Here is an 8,977-nt window from a genome sequence, read left to right as displayed (position 1 = left end):
TCTTGTCAGTTGTGTAGCAATGACTCTCGGGGAGTTTTCATCAAAACTTCTTTGACAGTCTCGTACGTACAACTGCGTGAAAGCCAACCGAATTAAGAGTGGTCTTTTACAACCACCCAAACCATCCAAGAACTCGTGTATGGCTGAATGCATCTACTATAAAGGCAGTTTGAAGCATTTGATTTCTTTCTTAGGTCATTCTTTTGGAGGAGAAAATAAAACCTCCAGAAAGGGTGTTGGCTCTTACGAAAAAAGTCACCATTCGGCAGGAGTAGCTCCACATCATTTGGCACAACGTTCACGACAAACATGCAACCCCTTTTTTTTTCGAAGTTCCAGGTTGGGTGCTGAATTGTGAAGTAGCTACGTACACCAATCTAGTGGGCGAACACAACAACGCCATTAAGAGCTCCATGAAGCTCGTCCGTGACTTTCTTTATTAGTGGGGCATGGGGGGGGGGGGGGGGGAGCGGCGTTCACCTTGTAGATGCCTAAACGAATGGAGGAAACAACGACTGAAGTAGTCACTTCAGCGGAGTCAGAAATGAAAATCTTTATTTCTCGAAATGAACAATGTCGATACAGCTGTCACATATCAGTCACAACTAAACAAAACAGCTTGCTGTTCTTGAGAAACTATTACCGTTCTGCTGTTAGTAGAACTTCGCTGAGCACACATGCAAAACACAGCTCAAGCGAACGAAATGGCAAGCAAGATATGCCGAGACGGCTAAAAGTGAGCGTTCTTAATGGGATAGAAAAGAGCATTCATTCCCGCGGACAGTGATGCCAGCTGACGCAGTTTCCGAGATTGTTCCTCAAGTATCCGTCTCCGCAATAGCAGCCGCTTTTGCAATCCTCGCATTCCCCGCCGTGAACAGGATCTTCACAGTTAAGCTCACGGCAGTCGTTTCCCGAACACTCCTGCCACACCTCCCAGCCTGGACAGGCCTTGGGATCAACCGTGGTTTGCTCGTTATCTGAGAAGAGAATAAATGAACATTATTTAGCTTCAGAGACGCTTTACACAACCCGTTAAACAAATGATATATAACTAAACGCGATGCTTGCAATTGTGTTTATCTTCATCCAATGCAAGGTGTATTGTCATGTGATGTTTATGTATATGCATTTTGACTTTGACTTTAACTTTATTGAAATTTAGACAACATACAATTGTCCAGGGAAAGAGGGCTAAAGGTGACACACGGGTTCACTTGACTCGGTCCTAGACCGTTTACACATAATTAATGAGGAAGTAAAAACCATTTCTTGCAGGAAGACTACAACAATTCACATACAGCAATATACATATGAAAAGTAAATCGTACATTCAAATCAATCTAATTAAACATTTATATTTAACCACGAACATGTTCACTTGACAAAAAAACAAAGCAAGAAATCCTAACTGGATCTCCTAAGCAACAATAAAAAATTTTTCCCTTGACAGACCTCTTCACTTGACAAAAAGACCAAGGAAGAAATCCTGACTGGCTTATACACGATTCAAGAAAAATCTCTTCGCCTGTTTTCGGAGAGCAGGCAAAGAGGTAACGCCTTCCCCAATCTCATGCCATGTTCATCTATCTGCACTTCATTTTCACAAGCTGTATCTGTCTTATTGCAAACACGAAAACAGGCGGATGCACAATGTGAGACGTCAATGTCCATGTAGTAAAGCCTAGAATGGCTCAAGAATGAGGCGTTGCCGCACAAGAACTAAAAAAAGGAATCAATTAAGTAGTTTATTAGCATGCGCAGTTCTTTTGACTGGTCATTATGACTGGACATTATATGCACAGGTTTCTGGTCGTCATTTATACCTCGATTAGGGAAGAACAGAGGTACGCTCGCCCGCCGCGGTTGCTAACTATCCATTTTGCTGCGCCCCTGAGCATTACGTTGGAGGTTCGATTCAGGCTAACACGGCCGCATTCCGATGGGGTGGGAACGTAAAAACACTCATGTACCTTGCGCTAACCCTGGCATCATACAAGATGTGGACGTGCTCGGCAAGGTGCGCTGCAGTAACCATTGGATGGTAAGAATTCGAATTAGCCTAGACTTGAGGAGGGAACGGAAGAAACTGGTACATAAGAAACCGATAAATGAGTTAGCGTTAAGAGGGAAAATAGAGGAATTCCAGATCAAGCTAGAGAACAGGTATTCGGCCTTAAGCCAGGAAGAGGACCTTAGCGTTGAAGATATGAACGGCAATCTTATGGGCATCATTAAGAAAGGTGCAATAGAAGTCGGTGGTAACTCCGTTAGACAGGATGCGAGTAAGCTATCGCAGGAGACGAAAGATCTGATCTAGGAACGCCAATGTATGAAAGCATCGGACCCTACAGCTAGAATAGAACTGGCAGAGCTTAAGAAGTTAGTCAACAAGCGTAAGACAGCTCACATAAGGAAGTATAACATGGATAGAATTGAACATGCTCTCAGGAACGGAGGAAGCCTAAAAGCAGTGAAGAAGAAACCAGGAATAGGGAAGAATCAGATGTATGCGTTAAGAGACAAAGCCGGCAATATAATTACTAATATGGATGAGATCGTTGAAGTTGCTGAGGAGTTCTACAGAGACTTATACAGTACCAGTGGCACCCACGACGATAATGGAAGAGAGAATAGTCTTGAGGAATTTGAAATGCCACAGGTAACGCCGGAAGAAGTAAAGAAAGCCTTGGGGAACTGTGCAAATGGGGAAGGCAGCTGGGGAGGATGACGTAACAGCAGATTTGTTGAAGGATGGTGGGCAGGTTGTTCAAGACAAACCGGCCACCCTGTATAGGTAATGCCTCATGACTTCGAGCGTACCGGAATCTTGGAAGAACGCTAACATAATCCTAATCCATAAGAAAGGGGACGCCAAACACTTGAAAAATTATAGACCGATCAGCTTACTGTCCGTTGCCTACAAAGTATTTACTAAAGTAATTGCAAATAGAATCAGGAACACCTTAAACTTCCGTCAATCAAAGGACCAGGCAGGATTCCGTAAAGGCTACTCAACAATAGACCATATTCACACTATCAATCAGGTGATAGAGAAATCGCGGAATATGACCAACCCTTATATATAGCTTTCTATAATTATGAGAAAGCGTTTGATTCAGTCGAAACCTCAACAGTCATGGAGGCATTATGGAATCAGGGTGTAGACGAGCCACATGTAAAAATACTGAAAGATATCTGTAGCGGCTCCACAGCCACCATTGTCCTCCATAAAGAAAGCAACAAGATCCCAATAAAGAAAGGCGTCAGACAGGGAGATACGATCTCTCCGATGCTATTCACAGCGTGTTTGCAGGAGGTATTCAGAGACCTGGATTGGGAAGAATTGGGGATAAGAGTTAATAGAGAATACCTTAGTAACTTGCGATTCGCTGATGATACTGCCTTGCTTAGTAACTCAGGGGACCAATTGCAATGCATGCTCACTGACCTGGAGAGGCAAAGCATACGGGTAGGTCTAAAAATTAATCTGCACGAAACTAATGTTTAACAGTCTTGGAAGAGAACAGCAGTTTACGATAGGTAGCGAGGCACTGGAAGTGGTAAGGGAATACATCTACTTAGGACAAGTAGTGACCACGGATCCGGATCATGAGACTGAAATAATCAGAAGAATAAGAATGGGCTGGGGTGTGTTTGGCAGGCATTCTCAGATCATGAACAGCAGGTCGCCATTATCCCTCAAGAGAAATGTGTATAACAGCTGTGTCTTTACAGTACTCACGTACGGGGCAGAAACCTGGAGGCTTACGAAAAGGGTTCTACTTAAACTGAGTACGACGCAACTAGCTATGGAAAGAAGAATGATAGGTGTAACGTTAAGGGATCAGAAAAGAGCCGATTGGGTGAGGAAACAAACGCGAGTTAATGATATCTTAGCTGAAATCAAGAAAAAGAAAAGCGCATGGGCAGGACATGTAATGGGGAGGGAAGATAACCGATGGTCATTAAGGGTTGCGGACTGGATTTCAAGTGAAGGGAAACGTAGCAGGGGGCGGCAGAAAGTTAGGTGGGCGGATGAGATTAAGAAGTTTGCAGGGACGACATGGCGACAATTAGCACATGACCGGGTAGTTGGAGCAGTATGGGAGAGGCCTTTGCCCTGCAGTGGGCGTAACCAGGCTGATGATGACGATGATGACCTTACAATGGTTGCGTGTTAGAGACACCCAGGTATTAAAAATTATTGCAGTCTCCCACTATGCCAAGTTCAAGTTCTTTTATTAATCACATGAAGATGAGTACATTGCGTGTGGTACAAACGTGGTGCCCTATAACTCTTGTAGGAGTAGTGAAGGGGCCCCCAAACGGCGTTCCTAATATTTAAATGGCGGTTTTGGTACCTAAATGATTATCATTTAATATGTAGAGGTGCGCGAATGATTACTACTTCTACATGCTCTGGAAGGCAGTTTGCTAGAGCTTTGGTCGCGTGTTTATGAAAAAACAGCAAAATGGTATTGGAAATCGACGACCCACGCCAAATTCGGGAAAGATGAAAAAAAAAAAAGAAGACTTCGCTCTGAAAACAATCTTTCTTCAATGCGGGGTGATGTTGCACCTGCTGAATGAAACTTCTGATCACCTTTCTATGACTTCATAGTTGCGGCCACACGACTTCCTTGCGCACATGCAGCCCGAAGAAATGTCGATACGGTAAGTGCCTTGTCTGGTGGCTAGCATTATAGGCTTCTACCACGTTTAATGCATTCTCAATTTGCTTGCGAATTGAACATATGACGCATCTATCTGGAAAAAAATCACCGAAATAAATATACCCTTTGTGCATCCTCGATCATTATATCAACACATAAAATAATCGGTGCAAGGCCACCATTGCAAATAAAGAACACGGATGCGATTCAGTATTGCAAATCATGCCACGAGAACTTCGTCAGAAATTCTAATTGCGGAGATTTAAGTGCGTGCTTTACTCTTTCAGAGAATCCTGGTGATCGCTTTGTAGTAGCGCAGTGCGGTGTTTTGAAAAGGCAAACTGATGATCTGGCTTTAGGGACACTTTTAGTGATGATACAACAATAATTTCATGAGCTCGGGCAACGCTCTGAGGAAAGTAAGTGCTGTCGCACATACGGATATTCATTCAGGTATGTTCTTTATTATTAGTAAATAAAAATATTTACGTTAGCCTACTTGAAAGTATTCCATTCATATTTTCCAATGTACTTGCACAAAAATTATTCACCAGGCAATTTCTCGGTATCTGTAAGCAAGCACACCCATCCTTACGTTAGCATCCTTCACTAGGGTAAGAATGCGCCGGCATTCACAAGGCTTAAATAAATAGAATGAAACAAACTATGCGAGAGGCAGAAAATGAAAAGAAACTTACGTGAATCCACTGCGCACACGTGCGGTAGAAGGTGCCGGCAACCTTCCGAAGGCACATTTTACAGAGAAAGGCTAAATCGATTTAGGCTTAAAAGTTTATGTTTCAGTTTTCATTATTTCACAATGATGCGTTGATTATTAGAGGAGAAAATTAACGGCAAACTTCGATTTCTTCAATTTCGCGTCGCAAATCGCTCAGCTGGTACGTCTATGCGAGGTCACCGATTTCGAAGTAAATTTTTGTATCTGGGCCTCGGTGGCTCAATAACAATTGGCGAAGCTAGCCAAGTTCAATCATTGTGTCTTTAAGAATACAGTCTACTCCATGTTTACTTGTATGCATTAACTAGTGCGCTGCAGGCCCCATCACGAACTCTGTCGTCACGGTGAGCTGGCGCGGGAATTTCAAAGTGATGTCACCAGCCAGCTTTCGCATTTCTATTTTTGCTGGCTTATGTAGCGTCATCTTATATTAAGAGCGATGTTTCCGGCACTGTAGAATGGCAAAGTATAAGGGTAATTTATTAATGCTGATGAAATAACTTTTCTTCAAGCGAGTAGCCGCTTGCGATCAGAAACATATATCGGCTCCGTCCCTCGTTATTAAGTTTCCTAATATAAGGCATGATCCCATGCCTTGTGAGTTTAACTGAAACGCTAAAACATACCTCTTTGTTTAGGCGAAGCTGTCCTTGCCTTTCCCTGCCACCCGTATGCGGCAAACATTCGAATCTGCTGTGACCTGCTCTCCGAGATATTCGAAGCGCCCGCGGCTACCGCAAATAGCCCAGGAAGCTCGCGCGTTTCCCCACTCTCCCGCCATGCCACACAACACCAACCTTCGACTCCAACTACTGCAATCTCTCCCAGTTGTAACTCTTTGGCTCCCGCTTTCAAAACGACCGGTTTTTCTTCACGACGTGTGCGCCTCTGAAACTCGTCACGCCTATCGTTGAGAGCGTCCGCCCCTTCAAACAATTTCACGTCAGGTGGCAAGGGGGCGCGCACCGTTATACGAACCATGCCCTTCTCCACCCGCTGATGGCTACACGGCATCCAAGCACAAACACTCGCAAGCCAAGTCGTACATGCTGTCTAAAACAGCCAACCTAGAAGACAGTGGGCGTTACTGGGGCATGTAAACACAAAGACCTCTAATGGATACGTTTCTAAACATGTTGCGAGGAAACCTACGAGATCACAGGCGCGTGCGACTGTTGTTGCAGTCACCACCTACAGAAGGCTGTACTGAATACCCGTGCCAATTTGTAACAAATTTTTTTATGCCTTTATTCCAAGGCAGTAAATGGAATGACAAAATATAGGACGACAATATGCGTAACTTTCGAGCTACGGAGTAAATACTACTGAGGTTTTAAACGGAAAAACCACAATCTCTTTATGAGCATGCTCTAGGGGGGAGGGGGGATTCAAGATTAATTTTTACTACCTGGCTTCGTTGATGCGCACTTAAATCCAACTACACGAGCCTTTTTTGCATTCCGACCACTTGCTTGCGCCTCTGGCTGAATCGAACCCACGACCTCTACCTTAGCAGCGTCACACCATAGCCACTGTGTGACTTCTTCAGTGGATGCGTCACCAAGCGGTGCCGATAATATTGCCGGAATCTTTTCGAATCGTACGTCTTTCGCCACTGGCGATAACAATAAATCTAGGGGCACAGCAGAAAATGAAGAATTCTTTAGTTCTATAAACCTTGGCAAGTGCTCAAAGTTTTGGTTGTCTTTTATTACCAGTACCAGGATGAAACAAAAGAAGGGGTTATTGTTAACGTATACCTAAGCACTGACGGGATCACAGGTCATCTGAATGTCTCTGAATGAGACAATTTATGAAGAGGCAAGGGTCAGCTGCGCACAGGGCACAGAAGTTCGCTGATACTTAGAGCGTCACCAAGACCTGTCGTGTGTACGTCGGAAAGCTCGGTAAACCGAGTGCAAAGCTGCATATTAGTAGCAGCCTTGCTGATTTTAAAAGGAATTTGTCTAGCTTCTAGGCCGTGTTATAAACTAGAATTCAACTACGAAACCATGGCATTGACACACAGACAGCTCACATTGACACACACTAAGCTCACAAAACAAACTGATGAAATATATCGCATGTCCTGAACTTCCTGTTATTGCTACGATATCAATGAGGTTCTGTCTCACAATTGTGTGCCCTCCTGTTGACCAAGACAAACAACGCACTATCTTCGACACGTTCACTAATAAAAACGCAACAGGTTTCTATAGCAAGCCACATGAAATGGGTGTCAAAGGCTTGTGAGCGTCGAACGTCGGTAAAGAAGACTACAAATTATCCTGCAACGAGAGCTCATCTTCACTCGACTTCCACTGCATCGCAATCGTTATAAGCGCAATAAATACCAAACATATCACTGATCTACCCACGCGACACAGGGGACTAAAACACTAACCTGCCGTGAATAAAAAAGCCTTGAAGATATTTCTTCTCAAATTATTTCCTAAAGCAATTTCGATGCGAAAAAAGACAATCTGTTTGCAAGCAAAAGGCATAACAGTGCACTTACCTTTCGCTTCTCTCGGAGCCGCAAGTGATAGTGAGGCAATCGCGAGCATCGCGAACAAAAACACTGTCGTCAGATTCCTCATTGCTTCTTTTCTCGTGATAACCACAGCCGAACTCAAAATAAGGAGCCGTAAAAAAATGTCTCCCGTTCCTTCGCTTAGCAGCTTACAGCGAAAACTGGCGCGCGCTGCTCCCTACCGCCGAGTCGCTTGCTGCGGCGATGACCTCTCCGATTGCACCCCGTGACCCACTTGAGGTAGTGAGCGAGACGTTCGCCAGCCAGAAATCCAGACGTTCCGGTATTACAATTTTCTCTTCCTCCCCACCATTTCGCTCGTTTCTTCTGGCATGCATTATGTGCTTCTTTTGCGTGTACTTGCCTTTTACAGCGACAAACTCGTTTTTTAGGCACAACTATAGTATTGCAGTAACCAAGCCCACCCTGCTTCGCCGCTGTTGTAAATTTTTGGCAGTGGTTTTATATAGGTCATGCTTGATGTGTCATCGTACATGTTGCGTCACTTTTGAAGTCGTCATGTTGTGGTGTGGAAGTCATGTAACTAATAAATGTATTTCACCGTATGGTAAGCGTCCAGCTCTGCTACTAAAGAAGAGGAGCAGCTGCGCACATACGCTGGCGATGTCAGGGTTTTCTTCTAAGGTACTTTGTGTAGGACTAGTCCACCCCAAAGGCAAACCTAAAAAATACATCAAATAAGCTAGACCATATATGGCTGCCGTCCTTGATGCTCCTGTTGTCTTTCTTCATTGATGCCCAGTCGACTTTTGTAAACAATGTGCTGAAATAGTACCTAGACATATGTCTTGCCAGGAGTGGGGAATCGGCTCCTCACATAAGCAGTCGACATAAAGGCGCAGTACGAGAACTTTGCGATAAACGCTCATGTTATGGGAACAGCTTTGGCGAAACGTGGCTTTATTGCTAACCTGATAGTTCCTTTATAATGACAAACGTTTTGACGCCTTTCTCGTGGCCAACGAAGACATTGCCAATTGCCCGCTAAATTAATTGCCTCTCGCTGCC

The 8,977-nt window shown here is 44.1% G+C and overlaps 1 long non-coding RNA gene across 1 annotated transcript; it reads right to left on the bottom strand.

Moving 5' to 3' along the window:
- Positions 1-538: 538 nt before the first annotated feature.
- LOC126525653 (uncharacterized) lies at positions 539-8,151 on the bottom strand. Its single transcript, XR_007598258.2, has 2 exons — positions 7,934-8,151; positions 539-980 (listed from the first exon to the last, which is right to left on the bottom strand). It is a non-coding gene; the product is annotated as an uncharacterized lncRNA (long non-coding RNA).
- Between the last annotated feature and the right edge of the window lie 826 nt (positions 8,152-8,977).

Source organism: Dermacentor andersoni, chromosome 8 (genome assembly GCF_023375885.2).
Source record: "Dermacentor andersoni chromosome 8, qqDerAnde1_hic_scaffold, whole genome shotgun sequence".
In the NCBI taxonomy this organism is placed as follows: Eukaryota; Metazoa; Arthropoda; class Arachnida; order Ixodida; family Ixodidae; genus Dermacentor; species Dermacentor andersoni.
Note: the sequence above shows the minus strand (reverse complement) of the source record. Positions and strands in the feature narration are given on the sequence as shown.